Source organism: Chionomys nivalis, chromosome 7 (assembly GCF_950005125.1).
Source record: "Chionomys nivalis chromosome 7, mChiNiv1.1, whole genome shotgun sequence".
Lineage (NCBI taxonomy): Eukaryota > Metazoa > Chordata > Mammalia > Rodentia > Cricetidae > Chionomys > Chionomys nivalis.
Window position 1 is genome coordinate 67,648,338 of NC_080092.1, and position 15,981 is coordinate 67,664,318.

The 15,981-nt window shown below is 46.6% G+C and overlaps 1 protein-coding gene across 3 annotated transcripts in view; it reads right to left on the minus strand.

The window, feature by feature from the left end:
* Ypel2 (yippee like 2) overlaps nt 1-8,234 on the minus strand; it is a 59,043-nt gene extending 50,809 nt beyond the window's left edge. For 2 of the 3 annotated variants that reach the window (XM_057776048.1, XM_057776049.1), the window contains exon 1: nt 8,073-8,234. The gene's annotated coding sequence lies outside the window, so the exon portion shown is untranslated. Of the gene's footprint in view, nt 1-7,786; nt 7,880-8,072 lie in introns of those variants that run through there. The other variant, XM_057776050.1, reaches the window with a different exon arrangement.
* Nucleotides 8,235-15,981: the final 7,747 nt, after the last annotated feature.

Below are 15,981 nucleotides of genomic sequence, written 5' to 3' on the forward strand. Positions count from 1 at the left end.
CACAGTTCACGTCCATCAAGTTGTCCCTTGCCACAGCAATGGAACCCAGGCAGCGGTCCCACTCCAGTGTGCACTCTTGAGCATATTCTGCCCTCACTTTAGAACCTCTTTATTTAGGCTCACCTCCAAGCACCCACCCCTCTTTCCCTGTCCCCATAAAGTCTTTCTAGTTTGTACCCTGCTTACTTATACATATACCTTCATCACTGGTTGGAGGGGACAGGTACATGTCTTAACTCATCTCTATCTCCCCCAGCTCTTATTATCTGAGTAATGATTATCACCCATGAAAACAAAACAAACAACACCAAGATCACATTTCAGCCGAGTTAGAAGTTCTTCATCAGTAGTTGTGGCCAAAGCTAAGCTCCCAAGCCCCAGGTATTATATTCCCAAAAGGAACTGGAAAAGCAAACCTGCAATGATTAGGAAGTTAGTGTCTCCCGGGACTAAATTTAAATCAACCAAAACAAAATAAAGCCAATTTCATATAACGAAATTCAGCTGCCGTTTCCCCCAGAGACCCTCTCTGAGCCCAGTGGTACCCATTGGCCATTTTCACATCACCTTACTCTCTTTCCCAGCCAGAAGCATGAAAACTCTAGGCCTGCTTCTTTCTGAGCTGGCAATCTTGCCTGGACATAATTCATTCTCAAGACCAGAAGGAAGGGCTGCCCTATAGCTGGGAAGACAGAACAGCCATGCAGCAGAAATGCGGGTGGCAACATTGCACCACAGTGGAGAGATGCACTGGCATGGAAAAGGCTCCTTTACCATCTGGAAGGAAGCGTGTTTTGCTTAGGACTGAAACATTCTGGGCAATTGAGGGCTACTCCTCTAAAATGTGCAGGAATAGAAAGAACTCTGACCTAAGAAACAGAAGGTATGACCTGTACTTGGGGCTTTGATTTTTCTCAGATCCTGGGCTGACCAGGAACTTGTTGATAGACCTCCACCTTCCAAGAACTGGAATTACAGATATGCGCCACCAAGCCAGTTTATACATCGCTAACACCTAACACCGTGATCAGTTCCAGCTACCCCAAGTTACCGCAGCTTCTGCCTCCACCTCCCGGCACCCACTGAGCTGTAATTTATCCAAGCAAGTTCTTTTTGCCTGCTTAAGCCTCAAGGTTTAGATTTCTTGATTTTCGAGACAGGGTTTCTCCATAGCTTTTTTGGTTCCTGTCCTGGAACTAGCTCTTGTAGACCAGGTTGGCCTCGAACTCCCAGAGATCTGCCTGCCTCTGACTCCCAAGTGCTGGGATTAAAGGCGTGCGCCACCACCGCCCGGCTAAGGTTTAGATTTCTAAAACAAAATTATCTCACTAGATTTAATTCTCAATCCAGCATATATCGAGTTTGAACCTAATGTTACAAGTCATTCATATAAAATTAGAAATAAAACAAAAATTATAAGGTTAACCCTGAAAAAAATATTAAGATGCAGGCCTCCATGGAGTTAGTTAAATCAAGCCACAGTTTTTGGCTATGTACCTCCTGGCAGTCAAAGCAAAAAGAGAAATATGAGCAGTTATAAATTCCCAATTTTCAAGACAAAAAAGCATACCAGTTCCTCTGGAGGGCCAAGGCTTTTCCTGGCACTGTGTTCTAAAAGAATTTCTCCCTCCAACTTCTTAAAGGAGACATTATAGGAGGCTGTAGCAAGTTTTCAACAATATAAATCCTGAGAACTGCAGAAACAAGTTATATAAAGCTCCTTCTCCTGTGTTTTCTGTGAAAGCAAGGCACTCAGGGAAAGTGCTCCTAGAGAAGACAGAAGAGGGTCTCAGTTTGCGGCTGCCAGTCAACCCAGCTTGATTAATCAAGGCCACAGGTAGACAGCGTGTTTGTTTGTTTGTTTGTTTGCTTGTTTGTTTATGGTGGTATATTATATCTCTGGGTTTTATTGCTTCAACATAAGCTTTCTCTGTGTAGCTCTGGCTGTCCAGGAACTAACTCACTCTGTAGACCAGGCTGGCCTTGAACTCAGAGACACACCTACTCCTTCCTCCTTCCTCCCCGTCCACCACCCAGCTCACAGTATGCCTTTTCTAAAGCTTCCAATCTTCCTTCTTCCAAAGACACTTCAATAGGAAGCTACTGTAAAAGCAGCCAGCTGGAGCCAGTGAGCTCCCAGACAGCCCGAGTACAGCAAGACCCCATCTCAAGATCCAAAGAAGAAAAGAGTTGGACAGCAGTCTGTATACAATTTGATGATCTCTAAATTGTATTCCAGCCAGACGTGGTGGTGACCGGCTTTAAGCCCAGCACTCAGGAGGCAGAGGCAGGTGAATCTGTGATCTTGAGGCTGACTCTACACAGCAGGTTCCAGGCCAGTGCTACACTTATCTCTAGTATAATTTCCATTCGAGTTCTGTCCGGCGTGTGGTTTTGACCTTTATTTACTTAATATAAATGAATACTTGGTAGTTGCCCACCACTCACTGCCACATCAGTTGATTGGGAATGGACTCCTGCCAGCCAGGAGTGAGTCCACCCCACACTATTATGCTGTTATTAATAGCAGGCTTCCTAGGTGCCAAGCTCTAGGCCTGGCTTCCCCTGCATTCTCTCACTTAATCCTCTCATAAATCCTGAGTGATGGCAACTATTATTAGTCCCATTTTACAAATAAGGACCAAAGATTTAGAGAATTGTAGATTGCCCAAGGTCACAGAACTAATTATCCGGTTCTTTCTGGTTCCAAAGCCAGGCCCTCAGCTCCACTGTAGGGCCTGCTGGTATTAATGAAATGTGTGATTACTGATAGAAATGCTAATGCATGTCAGAGAAAAAGAAAGAAAGAAAAGAAAACCCAGCAAGGACCAGAGTGAGGTCAGTGGAAGAGGCAAGAGATGTTTATTAACAATGAGCGACCGTGGAGCTTTAAGAGACTGGCAACCTATAAATGGAATAAAGGAATAAAAAAAAAATGTGGAAAATGCAAGGTGTGAAAGAAAATCAGAAAATACTATCTTCATCCCAAGAAAGACAAAAAAATTTCCTCATTCTCATATTCTCCTAGAAATAGTTGCACACCTTTAATCCCATAACTTGGGAAGCAGAGGCTGGTGGATTTCTGTGAGCTGGAGGCCAAGCAAGGCAACAAGAAAACCTGCCTCAAAAAGGCTTCCTGCTCTATAGAGATTAAAGCTTAAAGCTTGGCTGGCTTCTTTGGGCATTACGCTTTTAACCAACAGGTATTTATTTATCCAGTACCTGCTGAATGCCAAGTATTGTCAGCAGGGAATTGATGCTCAATATTCCATTCCAATAAACAAGTAAACAATAAATTTCCACATGAAAGTAAATGGATTTTAAAAATAATAAAGTTGGAGGCTGGGGATGTAGCTTAGCATGCATGACACTGGGGGACCAGGATGCAGAATTCGGTCTGCAATTAGGGAGAAAGAGGCCAGACGTAAATTTCAAGACCAGGCCTAGAGACCCTGTCAAAACAAAGTTAAGGGATTAAAAAAGCCTGTGGGCAAAGAGCAGCTGCTGGTAACCAGTTAGGGAGGGGCAGGTTTTCATCTGGAAAAGGAAAGGAACAGTAGAAAAAACAAACAAGCTGAAAGGTGGTGGTGCACACCTTTAATCCCAGCACTTGGGAGGCAGAGGCAGGAAGTACTAGGGTTCAAGGCCAGCCTCATCTACAAGAGCTAGTTCCAGGACAGGTTCCAAAGCTACAAACAAACCCTGTCTCGAAAACAAAAAGGAAAAAAAAAAAAAAAAACCAAGGCAAACAAGAACAAGCAAGGTTAGAGATTATGTCTCTTGTTGCTCTTGTAGAGGCGCCGGGTTTGGTTCCCAGCACCCACATGATGGCCCATAACCATCAGAACTCCAGTTCCAGGGGAGTTTTGATACTCTCCTCCAACCTGGCACCATAAATACATGCAGACAGCCGGGCAGTGGTGGCGTAGGCCTTTAATCCCAGCACTTGGGAGGCAGAGGCAGGCAGATCTGTGAGTTCGAGACCAGTCTGGTCTACAAGAGCTAGTTCCAGGACAGGCTCCAAAAACCACAGAGAAACCCTGTCTCGAAAAACCAAAAAATACATGCAGACAACACTCATACAAGTGAAATAAATCTTTGAATAGAAAATGCTGTGACCCAGAAGAAGGGAAAAAAGGCCTTAAATTGGGTGTGGTGACGCACACCTATAATCCCAGCAGTCAGTGGTAGAGGCTTAAGGACCAGGAGGGCAAAGCCAGCCTGGACACACAGCAAGCCTTCTGAAGACAGCTTGTGAGCATGGCATGTTTCAGAAAGGCCCAAGTAGTTGCAGGAGAAATGAGGGCAGAAAGGCGGGTGATAAGGTGGGGCGAACCGGGGGAGGGCACGGAGAACGGAGCTGCACCCGGCTGAAGAGCATGAGGAAGAAATTGCTGCAGCCCACGGGGAAATTCAGGAAGATGCAATCTTTTACAGACCCAAGCAGACAGCACCTTTTGTTATGGAGAACATCACCAAAAACCTGTCAGCCCTAACAGAATACCTTTGGCTGGCAGGCAGGCAGGAGGGCACTGGTGGCCTCTCCATCACTGTGGGCTAGAATTCAAGATGATGCTTTGAACCTGTCAAGAGGACCCAGTGGTTTGGTTTGTAGACCCAGAGAAAGGCTGAGATAGTTTACAAAGGGAACTGTGCCTGATCTCCTTTCCAACCCTTCCCCTCTGCTTTTCCTAAGACTTGTTGGCCCTTGCCACTCTTGCTTTCATTTTTTTCTCTGTGCTCAAAACTGGATATGCTGAATATGAGCAGCTAGGCCAAATGGAGCGTTATTAAAGTTAATTTAAACAATCTCCCAGTGAACGCTCTCCTGGAAGGCACTTTGTTGCCAAGAAGGACCAGAGGAGAATCTGAATTTGGATAATTAAGTGTCCTTTGTAAAGCTAAACTGTAGCTTTAATTCAAAGAAACCTTTTCCACCAACCTGTTTGAACAAAAAAAGAGAAACTGACTGTTTAGCTCCACCAGCATGTTTCTGTATGTCTGTGCTTAAAGGCAGAGGAGGTAAAAGCATCAAGAACCGAATGACTAAGGAGACCCACCTGCACACACTGTGCCCATGCAGTTCAAAGAGACAGCTGACTAGGCAAGAGAGGTGGGAACTTTAGTCTCTTATTAACATCTGATGATAGACAAGTCCCTGATTCCGCCTACCCACCCACCCACCCCCAAACCCCCAAATCAAAATAAAGTCACAGCCTGCCTTTCCCTCGGGCTACAAAGTCTGGAATACCAGCCAGACACAAAACAAAATCAATCCTTTCTTCTGCTGGACAGTTGTTAATCCCCCAGGCACCGACTGCCTCAAAACCATTAACATCATTATGACAACGAAAACGAGCACAGCACCGCTCACATCTCCACATCTCCAACCCCCCAAGCACTCCGAAGCACCCAGTGCTACAGAGCCAGGAGCAGCAGCTTCCCGGGAGCTGGAGTGGAGCAGGGCGCAAGGGCTGCCTGTTTACCTAAGCTTTTGAGCACGGGCCCACTCTGTAGTGCCAGCGGCTCTGGAACAAGCTGTTATGCAGAACAAGAGATCTGACTGCCTCTGCCTCCTGAGTGGTGGAACCAAATGTGTAGCCACCATGCCAGGGCCCCTTTCAAAGGGCGACAGCTAGGAGCTGAGTGATCTGAAAGCTTGCACCCAAGTGTGGGACAGCTTCCTGACTTTGCACGTCATATCCATTCCCCGTGTGCACTGCCATCAGCTCCCAGGAGACCAGGGTTTCTAATCAGCTATCTGCATTGTCCTCTAACAGGCCACGCGGTACCCTGAACTAGCAACTCTAAACAGGTGTGTGGGGCCTAACGCCTGTAATCTCTACACTATGGAGGCTGAGGCTGGGGCTATTCAGGGTGTTCCAGGCCAGCCTGGGCTGTAGTATGAGAGGAGTAATTAACACGCTATACATAAGCATATATATGTTTAATGTACAGGAAATACACAGAAACGCATATGCATTTCTCTTAACCACTGTATTTCCAAACCCTACCCTAGCCCTCGTCCATTCAGGCCAGAGGACCTCCGCCCTAAACCAATGTTTCTCAAACTGAAGGTCGTGACCCATTTGGTTAGGAAATCAAATTAATGAGTCATGACCACCAGTTGATTTTTTTCTAATGAAGCGGGAAAACAAACATCCCGGCATACTGCAGGTACTGTGGGTAATAGTTACCACTTCCCAAAACTTCTTTCAATAGCTGGCCAGTGCACATATTCCTTGCTGTGGATCCAAAGTTTGAAAATCATGGTTCTAAAGAACTAAAAGGTTTTTGTTTATTTTCTGAGACAAGAGCATCTCCTTACATAGCCCTGTCTAGCCTGGAATCCCTTTACACAGACCAGGCTACCCTTAGTGATCCCCCTGCCTCTACCTCCAAGAGTTCAAGGCTTAGTCATATACCACTATCACTAGCTAGGAAAATTGTTTATTTTCCATCCCTACCTCAATTCAAGCAGAGAGATAAGATCCAAGAAATGTTGTTACTGAATTCTAAACTGCTAAGGCAGAGCCCAACTGAGGCAGGGCATGAGCCCAGGCGCCCCACTCCATCCCATTTTGAGCCTGTCATGAAGTAGGGAGCAGACAGTAGAAGTCAAAGTGAAGTTTACCCAGTTCTCCCATGCTGGGCAGTGTAAAGAACTCACTGCCACTCACTTCACAGCGCAGGACAAAAACGGGGGAACTGTCATAGCTGAGTATGAACCAGACACAAAGATACATATTATGAAAATGGCATAATAAAGTCATTATTTTGTAAACTACAGAATTTTTTTAAAAAATTATTTAAAAAGAATAAAACTTCCTTGGAGGTAAGACGATCAGCATTAAAAGCAAGGAAAGTTGGCTGGATTCAGGTAAAGCCTATGGCAGTGAGTGGCAAAAAGGTGGGAAAGTGTGAACCCCATCTTACTGATCGGATTCTGAAACCCCAAACCAGACTATCGCAGAGCTACAAGCCTGAGATTTTTCCATAATTCCCTTGTGTCTTTAATGTTCTGTAAATGGGATACAAAAAAGTAATCCTAGTCTTGTCCAAAGCTCTGAGCAGAGCCCATCTTGCTAGAACGACAGGACAAAAGACTAGTAGCCAGGGCCCTTGTGAGCCCTAAGCCTTGCCAACTCAGTAGCTCAAAGACACTCCAACGTGGCAACAACAAATAAATCAACAAGGAGGCAAAAAACAAACACCCAGCAGAGCTCCTGAGCAGACCAATTTGCCATTTCCAGACCGGACTGTGGAAGGTTGGGTAAACCGGGGGATGCTCACTCAGCTTTCTAAAACGGTGGGTAAAAGTGAGGTCAAGAGGTGGCAGGCAGTTGTTTGCACAAGGGGTCCAAAGGAGCAGGCGTGGTCCCCCTCCTTAGTGCCAGTCACAAGACGCGAGTATTGTTGTGTGCCCCCACTCTTTCAGGAAAATCACCCAAAAGGAGTCAGCAAGCAAGCAGGTGAAACTTGAAGCAGGGAGAGACAGGAGCCAGCTCCGGGGAGGAACCCTCCGCAGAGGCCCCCGCAGCGGGTCTGGCAGCAGAGTTCGCGCCTACCCCTTGGCAAGGCCGCTGGGGAGGTGCCGGGAAGCGTCCAGGCAGGAACTCGCTGCGGTTCCCTCGGCCTGGGGCTGGCGTACCACTCCGGGGACTTTTGAGGGCCGTGTGCCCCAGACCCAAGTGTCTCGGTGGAGACACAGACCACACAGCCCGTGTCACCGTGTGCCACCCGCGGGGGAAATCAAGCCAAACAAGGGAAGCGGCAGCGCCCAGACCTGCCGGTCTCCACCGTCGCCAGTCAGCTCGCTGTCTTCCCCAAGCCCCGAACTCGGAGCGCGCGCCAGTGTTTGTAAACAAACCGGTCACGTGGCCGCGGCAGCCCGCTCCCCGCCCCTGGCGCCCCGAGAACCCTTGGGGAGATCCCGAGGGACCTCCCCAGCATCGCCCCAACCGAGCTGGGCTGCGTGCTGTGCGGGAGCCCGACCGCCTCCAAGGCGAACAGCTCGAACCCGCGCGGACAGCGCCCCACGCCCACGCGCAACCGGCCAGCGATCCCTTTACCTGGCGGCAGGCTGCCCGGTCCCGCCAGCGCCAGGCTCGGCTGCTCCGGAGTGCTTGGCGACGAAGGACTGCACGGCTGACTCTGGCGCTCCCTGTGCGCTCTTAAAGCCACAGTCTCCGCCACCGCCGCCGCCACTGCCGCTCCGCATCCCTCCGAGTCCGGGCCGGGGGCTTGCCGGGTGACAGACGCGCCCCCGCGCCTATCCCATCGGCTCAGCACATAGCAACACGCCACCGGTTGGTCCGGCACGGCCGCAGCCCATCAGCGAGGAACCAATCAGAGGAGGACGGAACTCCGCCCCTGCTTCCCCTACCTCCCGCCCCCAACCCCCACCCGCCCCTCTGTCCTGGTGGGGCGCGCGTGCGAGGAGTGTGGCGAGGTCCTGGTCCCGCCTGTCCCGGCAGCTGGCGGGCGGGGCTGGGAGGAGAGAGGATTGGGATGGGTGAGCTCGCTGAGACAGGAGGCTGTTTAGGTTTACTGCAATTCCCAGGACCCGGGGCTACGATGGGACTTGGGATTTACAGTACTTCTTGGAAAACCTAGATAGTAATTCCTTCCTCCCTTCGCTTTTAATTCCTGACCCAGAGCCTAAGTTACCAGAAGTGGCCCTCAGACTTCAAGGCAAGTGCATTTAATAAGATAGGAGCAGTCTCAGCAGGCCCACCCATGCCCTGCTCAGAAGCAGAGAGACAATTCTCTCTGCCCTGCTAGTCTTTTCGACCAGATAAAACCAGAAAAGGACGGTCTGGTGTGTGCCAGGCCCTGCGTTCAATCCCAGTACTGGGGGTGGAAGAGCATGCAGGAGGACTTTAGAGGAATTGGGGTGCTCTATAGCAATAGCTTTTCCAGGGTCTTCAGAAGTTAAGGAGGTCGCTTAACATAACCAGAAAGTAGAATAAGAATGGTCAAACTGACCAAAGAGGAGGAGTCGGCATTCTGGGTCAGTGGGGTGGTGCTTTTCAAGGAAGAGAAGGTTAAAAAATAAACCCCTGACAGTCGGGAAATCCAGGGAGGTACCAGGTGGGTGGAGTGGCGCAGAGTCTTCCAGCAGGAAAACAGGTCAATTTGATAAAGAATTCCTGCCAGAGACAGAGGATAGAGCAGGTCTAGCCTTTCCACTGGGGTTGTGCATGGTGTGGGGGCAAAAACATGTTTTCATTGACACTTTAGAAAGGAGAAAATAAGCCGGGCGGTGGTGGCGCACGCCTTTAATCCCAGCACTTGGGAGACAGAGGCAGGCGAAAAAGTACGTTTCTGGCTGTGAGGTGCTGCAGGAGGCCCAGGTAACTTCTGTCTCGTGCCCTGCAGTAATTATTGCATAAACCCAAGTATGGTGTTTGGGTAGATCCCCAGGTAACTCAAAATGTCACCTGGAACTCCACCCAGCTGTTTCTAATATACATTCAATCAACCAAGTTGTCTTCAGTTAATGGACATCACATGGTTAGGTATAAATGCAGTCCCAAAGTTAGTAAAACCAAAACTGTCTCATGGTCGCTGGTAGGTATCAGTTTCGGTGTAAGAACACTGTCATTGTTTACAATTGACTACTTTGAGAAGTCTAAATTCTGGGTGCAAAAAGCCTTCAGCTAATTAATCACAAACTTGAAAGGTTTAAGCTTTAAGGATGTATATTAAATTCTTCAGATTTGATTACCAGCCCAGGCGCTTCCTGGATAAATTACTTTGTGTCCTTAGGCCTTAGTTCCCACAGCTTGAAATAAGGGGCTGGAGACAGGGCTCACAGGCCTCTTGCCTGCTATGCTTGAGGCTCTAGAATCAATTCCTATTACTGCGAAAACAAATAACGAGGCTGAAATAAGGTGGTTTCTGAAGTCCCTTCCAACTCTCAGGTTTCAAATAAAGAACCAGAAAATCAGCTGGGCAGTGGGGAGGTAGAGGCGGGCAGATCTCAGTGAGTTTAAGGCTAGCCAGCCTGGTCTGAAAAATGAGTTGTTCAGGACAGCTAGGACTGTTATACAGAGAAACCCTGTCTGAAAAGCAAAAAACAAACAAACAAAAAAAACTAGAAAATCAAATTTGTTACATTTCTGCAATATTGTATTAGTGAATATATTTGTATCTACAGGTCCCCGACTCCCTAACAGTAGATCTGTACACCCTAGGATACTGGTATGTTATGTAACAAAATTGAAGGCTACTGTTTTCAGTTTAAATAAAAGATAACATTAGCTAAAGAAGACCTGCCTGGTGTGGGGTGTTCTGAGGACCCCTGCAGGCGTGCTGTGTGATTGCAGGCAATTGAAGAGGCAACAAAACACCCGCTGGAAAACAATAGAATCAGCCTGCCAGAAAAAAAAAAAAAAAAAAAAAAAAGATTAAGCCAGATCATGCCTCCTCCCAGGCAAAGGGGCCAAGCTTTGTAAGTAGAACAGAAACCAAGAAGTGGCGGGGGAGAGGGGGAATTGGCCTATATGCTAGAAGTTGCTTCTCTTCTGTAAACCCAAACACCTTCTCTGGCCATCAGTAGGTTTCCTCACTGCTTGGCTTGAGCACCATTTCCTGCTTGACGAGAATGTGTTCTGAGAACCTGTAGAGAGGAAAGAAGCAAGGGCCAATGGACTAGACAGATATTTATCCTGAGGGCAGCAACAGAAATGAAGCGATGTGTAGAAAAGACAGCAACAAATGTACTCAGAGCCAAAAGACTCTGTTTAAAAAAAGAAGCCAGGCAGTGGTGGGACATGCCTGTAATCCCAGCACTCGGGAGGCAGAGTCAGGCCGATCTCTGTGAGGCCAGCCTGGTCTACAAGAGCTGGTTCTGGGAGAGCTAGGACCGTTAGATAGAGAAACCCTGTCTCAAACAAACAAAAAAGGAAAGAAAGAAAGAAAGAAAGAAAGAAAGAAAGAAAGAAAGAAAGAAAGAAAGAAAGAAAGAAAGGAAGAAAGGAAGAAAGGAAGAAAGGAAGAAAGGAAGAAAGGAAGAAAGGAAGAAAGGAAGAAAGGAAGAAAGGAAGGAGGGAGGGAGGGAGGGGGGGGAGGAGGAGGAGGAGGAGGAGGAGGAGGAGAAGAAGAAGAAGAAGAAGAAGAAGAAGAAGAAGAAGAAGAAGAAGAAGAAGAAGAAGAAGAAGAAGAAGAAGAAGAAGAAGAAGAAGAACTGTGGCAATAAAGTTCGAAAGGTTCCTGGTCTCACAGGCATATCATCAGGCTGGCTATCTCAGGGAGTGTGTGGTGCCAAGTCAAGTTTATTCATCCCCAAAGCCTTCACCCATTCTTTTCCGTTAGCTTCGATTATCAATCCTGTGTCCCCACTTTTGCCACATGTGTGCTGCTATTGCTGTGAACACAGTCACTTTTGGTTTTTTGTTTTTGTTTTCTCTTTTTATATTTATTTGTTTGTTTTGTTTTTTGAGACAAAAACTCAGTATGTAGATCAGACTAGCCTTGACTCACAGAGATCCGCATGCCTCTGCCTCTGGAATGCTGGGATTAAAGGCGTGTGCCACCATGGCTGATTTCTCTTTTCATTTTTCAAGGCCGATTTTTTTTGGGAGTTTTATTTTGTTCTGTTTTTTTGTTTTGTTTTGTTTTTGGTTTTGTTTTTTTTTTGTTTTTGTTTTGTTTTTTTTTTTTTTTTTTGGTTTTTCGAGACAGGGTTTCTCTGTAGCTTTGGAGCCTGGCCTGGAACTAGCTCTTGTAGACCAGGCTGACCTCGAACTTCCAGAGATCTGCCTGCCTCTGCCTCCCTAGTGCTGGGATTAAAGGCGTGTGTCACCACCGCCCGGCTTTTTTTGATTTTTCAAGACAGGGTTTCTCCGTAGCTTTTGGTTCCTGTCCTGGAACTAGCTCTTCTAGACCAGGCTGGCCTCGAACTCACAGAGATCCACCTGCCTCTGCCTCCCGAGTACTGGGATTACAGGCGTGTGCCACCACCGCCCTCAAGGCCGATTTTTAAAGCATATTTATTTTGCTCTGTGTGTGTGTGTGTGTGTATAAGCCATGAAAGGACAACTTGTGGAGCTCAGTTCTCTAATTCCACCTTGATTTTGTTTGTTTAACAAAAGTAGAAAGAGAAATTGTAGTGAGAGATTAAAGAAGTAGCTGTACTTGGTTTTCTTTCTTCTTTTTTGTTGTTTTGTTTGCTGCTATAATCCAGTACACTTATAATCCACACTTATCAATATCACAGAGATATTGAACAAAATAATAAGAGAAACAACATAATATTTAGAGTGGCTTTTCAAAAAAATGTGCAGATGGGGAATGATCAGCCTTAGCCATATTTATGTAGGATCTCTGCCTTCTGCAGAACAAAGATATGTTCTCATTTGTCCACATGATTGACTCTGAAACTTCTACTAACTGTTTTTTTTAGTGTGTATAACTGTGTGCACATGCACCACCACGTGCATGTGGTGCTGATGGAGGTCAAAAGAAGGTGTTCCATTGCCTGTAGCTGGAGCTACAGGCAGTAATGAGTGTGTGCACACCCCCCCCCATGCAGTGAGTGGAACCCTGATCCTCTGGGAGGACAGCTAGTGATCTTAACCGCTGGGTCTCCCTTCCAGCCCTTCAAGATAAGTTCATTCAAAGAAAAGGGAGATTACAGATTAGAGAGACACAGTGTAAAGGTGTAAGCACTACCGGAGAGCCCTCAAATGCCAGCTGTCACCTTGTTGAGTAGATCACTCTTGTTCTTTCTTTTCACTGCATGCTCCAGGCTACCTGACCTGAGAACTTCTGGCTAAGTTGCCCCTAAACTCCAAGGGTCAAACTCAGGTCCTTAGTGTCCAGTTGGAACCTCTTGCTCATCCCTACATGATCTGGGGAACCCCATTTCTCAGTCTCTCTGTCTCTCTGTCTCTCTCTCTCTGTCTCTCTCTCTTTCTCCAAACCCCACCCACTCAGTCTCTTAACAAAGGGAAGGCACTAAAAACCCCAGTTCTGCATTCTTGGTGGCTACTGCAGCTTCCTCCCCTGAAGTTACCAGCTGCCCACATCCCAGTCTAAAGCATTCAGCTTTTGACCATATGTGGACAGAAACCTAGCTTGTGACAGACACGTCATCACCCCTCACCTACAACCTATATAATCTCCTTGCTTTAATTCAGATGTGTGACTTCTCCAGCCTCAATCTCTGGGACTGGAGAACCCATCTGGGAGTTACTTTGCTCAAATAAACCTGTTGTTATACTTTTTCAGTTTAGCTTGATCTGAATTACTGCATTGTTGGAGAAACCTATTATCAGGGAGCAGAAAACCTATTTCTTAGATTTACACAAGCCCTTTTACCTTTGGAGCAATAGTTCCAGCCTCAAATTACTTTTATATGTCCTAATTTTGTTTTGATGTTTAAGACAAAGACAAAATCTGTAGAGCAGGCTTGCCTCACAGTCATAGCAGTCTTCCTGCCTCAACCTCCTTAATGCTGGAATTATAGGTGTGTAGTACCAAGTCAAGTTCTCTCTGTGTGTATATTTGTGTGTGCCTGTCTGTGCATCTCTCTGTTTCTCTGGGTGTGAAAATGCATGAATCTATATTGATACCATCTGTAACTCAGATTGCTTTGAACTCCCTATGTAACCAAGGAGTCATTCTACTTTGAAGTGCTGGGATTATAAACATTCACCCACCATACCCGGCTTTACATAGTACTGGGCATCAAATCTAGGATTTGGTGTGCATCAGACAAGAATTCTATCAAGTAAGTCACATCCCAACTTCTCTTTTTTGTTTTTATTAACTTAAAATAGCATATAAAGCAGTGGTTTATAGTTTGGCTTTTTTTGGTTTTTGGTTTTATGCTTTTTTAAAAAAAGATTTATTTATTTATTTATTATGTATACAACATTCCTTCCATGTGTACCTGCAGGGCAGAAGAGGGCACCAGATCTCATTATAGATGGCTGTGAGCCACCATGTGGTTGCTGGGAATTGAACTCAGGAACTCTAGAAGAACAGCCAGTGCTCTTAACCACTGAGCCATCTCTCCAGCCCCCTACTTTTGTTTTTTGAGACAGAGTTTTGTAGGTGGAAGTTTCTGTCCTGGTCCTGCAGCCATTTAGTCCCCAAAAAACACACAGAGGCTTATATTAATTATAAACTGGTCAACCTATTGCTCAGGCTTATTACTAACTAGCTCTTACAACTTAAATTAATCCATAGTTCTTATCTATTTTTAGCCATGTGGCTTGGTACCTTTTCTCAGTAAGGCATTCTTGTCTTACTTCCTCTGCATCTGGCTTGTGACAGTGTCTCTGCCTTTCTTCCTCCCAGAATTCTCCTAGTCTGGTCACCCTGCCTATACTTCCTGCCTGGCTACTGGCCAATCAGCACTTTCTTTTTTAAATTTTTTTATTGATCTATTTATTCTTATGTGCATTGGATATTTTGTTTGCATGTACATCTGTATGAGGGTTTCAGATCCCCTGGAACTGAAGTTACAGGCAGTTGTGAGCTGCCATGTGGGTGCTAGGAATTAAACCCAGGTCCTCTGCAAGAGCAGCCAGTGCTCTTAACCACACAGCCATCTCTCCAACTCCCAAATCAGCACTTTATTAAACCAGTACGAGTAACAAATCTTTACAGTGTACAAGAACATTACCCCACAGCAGAGTTTCTCTGTGTAATAGCTCTGGTGGTCCTGAAACTCACTCTGTAGACCAGGTGGGCCTCAAGCTCACAGAGATCTGCCTGCCTCTGCCTCTTAAAGGTATGCTGTGCTGCCACCTGGCTACATTGTAACATTTTAATACATATGTGTTATTATGCTTTGCTCTAATTTGTCCCCCTCCCCACCAGCCCCAATTTGGATTTGCTTTTTTGATGCAGGTCTCTTGTAAGCCAAGCTAGCCTCTATAGCCGAGGATGGCCTTGAACTACAGATGATCCTCCTGCTTCTGCCTCCTGAGTGTGGGTACTACGGGCCTGCTGACCCCTCTGATCCTCCAGGATCTGTCCTTTACTCCCCCTGAGCAAGTCAGGCTGGCCTCCTTTCCATTCCCCAATATCCAGGCCTTGTCTTGTAGGATGTTCATGAGGCCATCCCTTAAAACCCACTGAGATTGGCTCCAGCCCCCCTCCATGTTGGTTCCAATTCCTGCAGATGTAGATGCTCACATCCCTGGTCACATCCGCTCATGTACTTTACATATGTCTCATTTACACCCAATGCTATATAAACAGTTGCTAGGCTATTGTTTAGAGAACGACAGAAAGTTTTTATCCGTTCACCAGAGATCATAATTCTCTTTCTGACTTTCTGAGATATATTCAAACTGTAGTCTATTGCATCTGATTTCATTGTTCCTCTACCCAGAACACTTTGCCTAAGAAATCTACCTCCTGAACATGTGGATCTCGGGGCAGTGCTCCCTCGAGAGGGATCTCCAGAGCACCCAGTCTTGCTTGTCCCTTGACCCCCAGGCACTGTTATACCCAGCTTTTGTGCTTCCTACTAAGAGGCCCCTGAAGTCATGTTGTTCGTTCACCTAGTTTGTTTTCTGTCCCACCTAGCTCGAAAGTGTAAATTCCATGACAGCACTGTCTTCCTCCTCCTCTCTTCCTTCCGTCCATCCGGTCCGTCCTTCCTTCTTTCTTTTGAGACAGGACCTCAGGTAACCCAGGCTGTGTCCTTCAACTCCTGATCCTCCTGCCTCCACTTCCCAAGTGCTAGATGCCAGGTATGTGTCACCCTATCTTGTTTATATGGTGTTGGGCAACCCAGGGCTTAGCGTGTGCTGGCTAAACACTCTGCCAACTGAGTTATAATCCCAACCACTTACCACTTACTGTATCGTTTTGTTTTTACCAGGCTGGCCATGAATTTAGATATTTGTCCGCCTCTGCCTCCTGAGTGCCCCGATTAAAGGTGTGTGCCACCACACCCAGCTTCCCTTCCTCATTCTTTAAGGTCAAAAATCCAACACTTGGGCATGACACCCACCT